Genomic DNA, 8128 nt, shown 5'->3' on the forward strand with positions numbered 1-8128 from the left:
TCACTGTAATGTGCCCAGAAGAATTTCAGGTGCTTCATCAGCCGTGACCCCAGAAAAGGGGTGGGGGAGGGGCCGTCATCGTCCGAAGGTCTTTAGTTCCTCGTAGGATCCCTGCTCCGGAGCTTGTCGGGTGTGAGTCCCTGTTGATGAAGTTGGACCTTGGAGGTCAAGTGGGTTTGTTGCTAACGTACCTACCTCCCAACAGCGTTGCAACAGCTCTCCCCTCGCTCCTCGAGTCAGTAGCCAAGTTGGCGGTAGAGTTCCCCAGGCTTATGGTTCTGGGGGATTTCAACCTGCCTACACTTGGTGAAAGCTCTGACGGGGCGCAGGAGTTCATGGCTTCCATGACAGCCATGGACTTGACCCAAGTAATTCGGGGTTCGACTCATTCAGTGGGTCACACGCTTGACCTCGTATTCCTCTTGGAGCAGTGGAGACGTGATCTAGAGCTGAAGAGCATTAAGACCTTGCCCTTGTCATGCTCTGATCACTTCCTACTGAGGCTTGACTTTCGGAAACCAATACCCCACTGTAGGGAGGTGGAACCAATTAGGTGGTTCTGCCCCAGGCGCCTGATGGAACCTATGGGATTTCAGATGGCGCTTGGAGAAATATCTGACACTCTCATCCACAATCCGGTGGAGTCCTTAGTCGCTGCCTGGAATACAGCGGGAGCGGGGGCTCTAAAACGGATTGCGCCTTTGCACCTCTCCGAGGCAGCGGATCCAGGAGGGCCCCTTGGTTCACCGAGGAACTCCGGGAGATGAAGCGCCAAAAGAGACACCTAGAGCGCCGCTGGAGGGCCAGTAAATCTGAGTCAGACCGAGCACTGATGAGAGCCTTTATCAGAGCCTATCTCGTGGCAATACGGGCGGCGAAATGTTCGCATTTTGCCGCTCTTATTGCATCCGCTGAATCGCGCCCAGCCGCCTTGTTTAGAATAACCCGCTCCCTCTTGAAAGGGAGGTATGCAGATGACCCTTTACAAGGTAGAGCTGAGAAATTTCTTCAGTATTTAACGGATAAAGTCGCTCGGATTCGGACAGAGCTGGACTCCAATTGCACGGTACCAGCCGAGGTACCAGGGGAAGGTCTTGAGCATATTTCATGGATCGAGTTTCAACTTGTCTCTCCTGAGGAAGTGGACAAGGCCATGGGAACGGTGAGTGCCTCCACTTGTATACTGGACCCGTGTCCCTCCTGGCTGGTCTCTACCAGCAGGGAGGTGACACACGGCTGGATCCGGACAATAGTTAACACCTCTCTCCGGGAGGGAATTTTCCCGCTCCTCTTAAAGGATGCGGTGGTGAGACCCCTCCTGAAGAAACCATCTCTGGACCCAGCCATTTTGAGCAACTATCATCCAGTCTCCAACCTGCCCTTTGTAGGGAAGGTTGTTGAGAAAATGGTGGCCTCTCAACTCCGACGGTGCTTGGATGAAACTGATTATCTGGATCCCTTTCAGTCGGGTTTCAGGCCTGGTTACAGCATGGAAACTGCTTTGGTCGCTCTGATTGATGAACTCTGGCGAGCCAGGGATAGGGGTCACCCCTCTATCCTTGTGCTCCTTGACCTCTCAGTGGCCTTCGATACCATCGACCATGGTATCCTTCTGCGACGGTTGCGAGAGGTGGGAGTGGGAGCCACCATCCTTCGGTGGTTCTCCTCCTACCTCTCGGACAGGTCGCAATCGGTGTTGGTCGGAGGGCAGAGGTTGACTGCAAGGCCCCTCAATTATGGGGTGCCGCAGGGTTCGGTCCTGTCCCCCCTCCTATTTAACATCTACATGAAGCCACTGTGTGAGATCATACGCCGGCACAGGATTAAGTACCACCAATATGCGGACGATACGCAGCTGTATCTGTCCGCCCCGTGCCAACTCAGCAAAGCAGTGGAAGTGATGTGCCAGTGCCTGGAGGCTGTCAGGGTCTGGATGGGAGTAAACAAGTTGGCACTCAATCCAGACAAGACCGAGTGGTTATTGATGTTCCCTCCCAAAGATTGGCCAAGTATTCCATCTCTCAGGCTGGGGGGTGAAATTATACACCCCTCAGAGAGGGTTCGCAATTTGGAAGTCCTCCTGGATCCGCAGCTGACTTTAGAACACCATTTGTGGGCTGTGACCAGGGGGACCTTTGCCCAGGTTCACCTGGTGCACCAATTGCAACCCTACCTGGATCGGGAGGCCCTTCAGATAGTCACTCATGCCCTTGTGACCTCAAGACTGGATTACTGTAACATGCTCTACATGGGGCTGCCCTTGAAGAGTGTTTGAAGACTTCAGCTAGTCCAGAACGCAGCCGCATGAGCGATCGTGGGTGCACCCAGGTACACCCACATTACACCTATCCTCCGCGAGCTGCACTGGCTACCCATTAGTCTCCGGACTCGCTTCAAGGTGCTAGTCGTTACTTATAAATCCCTACATGGCATCAGACCTGGGTACCTGAGAGACCGCCTCCTGCCAATTACCTCCCATAGACCGATCAGATCGCACAGACTAGGCCTCTTCCGGATCCCATCTGCCAGCCAATATCGGCTGGCGACTTCCCAGGGGAGAGCCTTCTCTGTTGCAGCTCCAGCCCTCTGGAACGAGCTCCTCGTGGAGATCCGGACCCTTACTATTCTCCTGGCCTTCCGCAAAGCCACTAAGATTTGGCTGCTCCGGCAGGCTGGAGGGCTGTTGAAATAGCCAGCCCCATGGTAACTATGAATGTTGTGTATTTTAAATTGTTGTTTGTCTATTTGTCTATTTATCCCCTTCCCTTGTTTATTGGAAGCCGCCCGGAGTCCTTCGGGAGTGGGCGGCATACAAGACCAATAAAATACAATACAAATACAAAAACTGTCAGGTGGGAGACATCTTCGAAAATCATCATCAGGATGGAATGCTGGACAGTTGGCCTTGGCGGGAAACTCCGTTCCTTCCGCATGCGCAAAGAGATGGTGAGAATAACTCCCTAATTAAACAGTCCTCCAGCACAGAATGATTCCCCTCCCAAATACCATGCCCCCCCTCCCCATTTCAATGGCAGCCGAAAAGCAGCAGCGAAGCAGAGGCTGACATCCAGCCCTCCTCCAGAAAAGGACGGTCACACCTGCAGAAACGAAAGAACACAGACAAACAAACGAACAACATGACATAGAAGAAAAAAGGGGAAGGGGGAAATTAGAAATCCAAAGTGAGGTCAGGGTTTGTCTGGGTAAGCAGAGTAGAACTTGCAGAGCAGAAGAGGAGCTTGAACATGGGATTTGTCAACCCATTCAGTGTGAGAAGGGGGAAAATGTTTCCAAGCCACAAGATATTGAATACGGTTTCTCCGTTTACGAGAGTCCAAAATCTCCGAAATTTCAAAATGTTGCTCACCCTCAACCAAAAGCGGAGTAGGTGGAGGCGGAAAAGGAGCCCTCAATGGAGAAGTACATTCCGGTTTCAGGAGATTAACATGAAAAACAGGATAAACCCAGTTGAGATACTTAGGCAATTGGAGACGGACGGAGACAGGGTTGATGACTTTGATAATTGGAAACGGGCCAACGTATTTGGGACCCAATTTTTTAGACTTTTGAGTTGTCTGAAAAAACTTAGTGGATAAATAGACACGATCACCAACTTTATAGTCATTAGGTTTTGCCCTTTTCCTATCCGCCTGTTTCTTGTGCGCGCGGTGTGCAGCATCCAGCGCCCGGTACGTCATTGAAGGCGATCACTCCACTCAGAGAGGTTCAACACCTGCTGTTTCTCGCGAGGAATCTCAGGGATGGGCACAAAATCATGTCCGTAAACCACCCAGAAGGGGGTAAAGCCTGTGCTACTGTGCACTGAATTGTTGTATGATACCTCAGCATAAGGCAACAATTCCACCCAATGATCTTGCTGGTAGTTGATGAAACAGCGAAGGTATTGTTCCAGCACAGAATTAGTCCTCTCGCAGGCCCCATTAGTCTGAGGATGGTGGGCGGAGCTTAAACCCTGGGCGGAGCCAATCAGTTTCAGGAATTCTTTCCAAAATAGTGAGGTGAACTGGACCCCCCTATCCAAAATGATGTGGTCTGGAACCCCATGCAAGCGATAGATATGTGTGATGAACAACTTAGCCAGGGATTTGGCAGATGGGATCTTGGAGCAAGGAATAAAATGAACTTGATTGGAGAATAAGTCAGTGACAACCCAGATCACTTTATTTCCCTGACTCTCCAGAAGTTCAACAATGAAATCCATAGAGATCTCTTTCCACAGGGCTTCCGGGTAGGCTACCGCCTGGAAAAACCCCTGGGGTTTACCTGACGGGCATTTTGCTGCAGCACAAGTGAGGCAACTAGCCACATAAGATTCAATGTCTTTTTTCAATGAAGGCCACCAAAACTGCCTCTTAACGAGATCCAGGGTTTTGACAAACCCAAAGTGTCCGGCCATGCGAGAGTTATGAGCACGTTGAAGGACCATGGATCTAATGGATGTAGGCACATACAATTTAGCACCAATCCAAGCCAGTCCATCTTTCATGGTTCACTCATTCTTATGTTGCTGGAACCACTCATCATTTGTAAGAGCCCCCTTGAGGTTAGTGACAAGGTCTTGTGTGACCTCTAACTTAGAGGTCGCCTGACTTCTGGTGACAACAGGAGCGGCCAGACTTCTCGTAGGCATGACAGGCTGGACAACACTGAGGGTTTTTTTAATTTTTATTACATAAACAACACATACACAATACACACAATAAAAAAACACAAAAAAAGAAAAAAAACAGAAAAAGAAAAAAAAAACCATCATCACATACAGCATGTCGTTTGGTTACAGGTGTTTTAACATCCATATTCTCGAATAATATTTACCATCTCAAACTTTTCATCTAGTATAACTAAATACCTCACTTTCATTCTACAATATATATTCAGTTACCATTAATATTATTTTTTCCCAGAAAATATGCTTATATTCATTATTATCCTTGTACATCGTACTTTCAAACAGAGGTCTTATTCCTTCATTTTTCAACAAAATATTCTAAATAGTCACTACATATATATACCAATTTTCAATTATTCCCTTATTAAAATTATTTAGCAACAAGATATCATTATAGTACGTTCTTAACATTATACATTATATCACCAGTCCTCTGTTAAGTATACATAAAATCATTATTATCCTTATCCTTTTAAAGCAAAAAGTTCTAAAATATTCAATTCATAGATATATTAATTTTTCATTGTATCATTGTTAATTTATTTCACAGCATAATTGTGTTATCATTTAACTTCTTCAATTAAAGCATGAGTAAATCATTTTTCATTTCCAAGTTTTTTCCCCTAGCCACTGATAAAACAAGTCCCATATCTTATAAAATTGCTCGTCCTCTTGTTCTCTAATTTCAAGTGTCAATTTACTCATTTCAGCACAGTCCATTATTTTTCAGATAACTTCTTCCTGTTTTGGTATTGTTTCATTTTTCCAGTTTTTTGCAAATAATTTCTGGCTGCTGTTAACACATTTACAATCAGATATTTTGTTATAGGTTTCTGGTATGATCCCCAATAAAAAGACCTCTGGTTTAAAGTCTATTTGTTTGTGTGTCATTTTCTCCAGCCACATGTGGATTTTAGTCCAGTATCTTTTAGCTTCAATGCAAGTCCACTGTCAGCGTTCCAAATACCATGTAGACTCAAATCAGAATCGAAGGCAAAACTATGCTTAAAGTTCCAATTTAATAAAGCAGGCATGTTGGCACATAGCTGTGGGATCCCAACTCAGGAAGTTACATCAGAATCCCACACAGTTAAAAGTTCATGATCTTGTCCCCACACCCACAATCCATCACATGGTCCAATCTCCTTCTTCCACGTTGGCATCCATGCCCAGCTTCTTCCGGTCAGGTGTGAAAGTGTGGAGACAAAGGATGACTTTGACTTCTAGCAAAGAATGAAAACAATACATTCCAAATCCTACTACTTCTATTCTCCCCTCCCATTGACTATACTTAAAGAAACAGCATAATGAAATAAGAGAAAGTGTGGCAGGCCAAAATTCTAAAAGGAATATAAATGCAGGCCTGACATCCACCACATGTGAGCCCGGTATCTGATGACATTTCCAACACTTTTCTGATTTATTCTTGGACATTCTTGCAATTCTGGTTGGGGGTAGATGCCACCTGTAAAACATCTTATACAAGTTTTCTCTATATGCAGTAGACATTGTCATTTTATAATTTTGAGACCACAGTTTCTGCCATTTCTCTAAGTCAATCCCATACCTAAAAAATTTTCCCCAAGCTATCATAGTTTCTTTAACTTGTTCTTCTTGTAATTTAACCTCCAATAGATATCCATATAATTTTTTAATTACTTTTTCATCAGTACCTGTTAAAATTTTGTCTAACTCAGTCATTTTATTGTAAAAACCTTTGGATTTTCTATCTTCATTATATCTGGATTGTATCTGTAGATATGAATACCAGTTCATTTCTATCCCTTCTTGTTTCAACTCTTGGATAGATTTGAGTTCACCCTCTGCATTCAATAATTCAACATATCTAACTGTTTGTTCCTTTTTATATATTATTGGATATGAAAATGCTTCAATTGTTGATATCCAGACTGGAATTTTAAAGTAGTGTAATCTTTTTACCTTTTCCCAGTTTGATAACAACGCCTCCCTTATATAATGTCTTCTAAAATAGCCATGTGCTTTAGTTCCCTTATACCATAATAAAGCATGCCATCCCAACAGTAAATCATGACCTTCTACATTCAATAATCTAGAGTTTTGTAATGATATCCACTCCTTAATCCACATCAAGTTTGTTGCTTGGTAATATAGCTCCCAATCAGGTAGGCCAAATCCTCCTCTAATTCTAGCATCTTGTAGCAATTTAAGTTTTATTCTAGCTTTTTTCCCTTGCCAAATAAACTTCAAAACTATTTTATTTAAATCTTGAAAAAAATCCTTACCCAATCTGATTGGGATTGTCTGAAATAGATATAAAATTCTAGGTAAAATGTTCATTTTAACTGTAGAAATTCTTCCCATCATTGATAAGTGCAGTTTTTCCCATTTCATCAGATCAGTCGCTATTTGTTGTTTTAATCTAGTATAGTTGTCCTCCTTAAAAGTGCTACATCTAGGTGATAAGTATATCCCCAAATATTTAACCTTACTTGTAATTTGAATCTGCAAAGTTTCTGACAGCTCTTCCTTTTGGGTTGCTGGGATATTGTTTGTCATAATCTTTGTTTTATCTTTGTTTATTTTCAAGCCTGCTACTTTTCCATATTCCTCTATTCTTTCTAGCAGTTTGAATGCTGTTTCTAGTGGATCTTCAAGAATAAAAACTAGATCATCTGCAAACGCTTGTAGCTTATACTCTTCTTTCTTAATTTTCATTCCTCTTATTTCTTCTCCTTCTCTGATCTTTCTGTTTAGAACCTCTAATGTTAAGACAAAGAGTAGTGGTGATAATGGGCAACCTTGTCTCGTACCTCTCTTTATTTCAATAGGATCTGTTAATTCTCCATTTACCATTATCTTTGCTGCTTGTTTCTGATATATCATTCGTATGGTTTGAGTAAATTTCTTACCAAAATTCATCTGCTCCAGTTGTAAAAATATAAATTGCCAATTCACATTGTCAAAAGCCTTCTGCGCATCGAGAAACATCAATGCCATTTGTTTTTCGGGGTGGGCCTCATAATATTCCAAAGTATTCAAAATCATTCTCATGTTGTCTTTAATTTGTCTTTTAGGTAAGAAGCCATTTTGATCTGAGTGGATGAAGCTATTTAGATATTTTTTTAGTCTCTCAGCTAGTATAGATGCAAATAGCTTGTAGTCTGAATTTAATAAGGAAATTGGTCTATAATTCTTAAGAGCCAAGGTGGCGCAGTGGTTAAATGCAGCACTGCAGGCTACTGCTAGATCAGCAGGTCAGCGGTTCAAATCTCACCGGCTCAGGGTTGACTCAGCCTTCCATCCTTCCGAGGTGGGTAAAATGAGGACCCAGATTGTTGGGGGCAATATGCTGACTCTCTGTAAACCGCTTAGAGAGGCCTGAAAGGCCTATGAAGCGGTATATAAGTCTACTGCTATTATTAATTTGTGTTAGATCTGTCTCTTCCTTAGGTAGTA

The sequence above is a fragment of the Thamnophis elegans genome, chromosome 7, assembly GCF_009769535.1.
Source record: "Thamnophis elegans isolate rThaEle1 chromosome 7, rThaEle1.pri, whole genome shotgun sequence".
Lineage (NCBI taxonomy): Eukaryota > Metazoa > Chordata > Lepidosauria > Squamata > Colubridae > Thamnophis > Thamnophis elegans.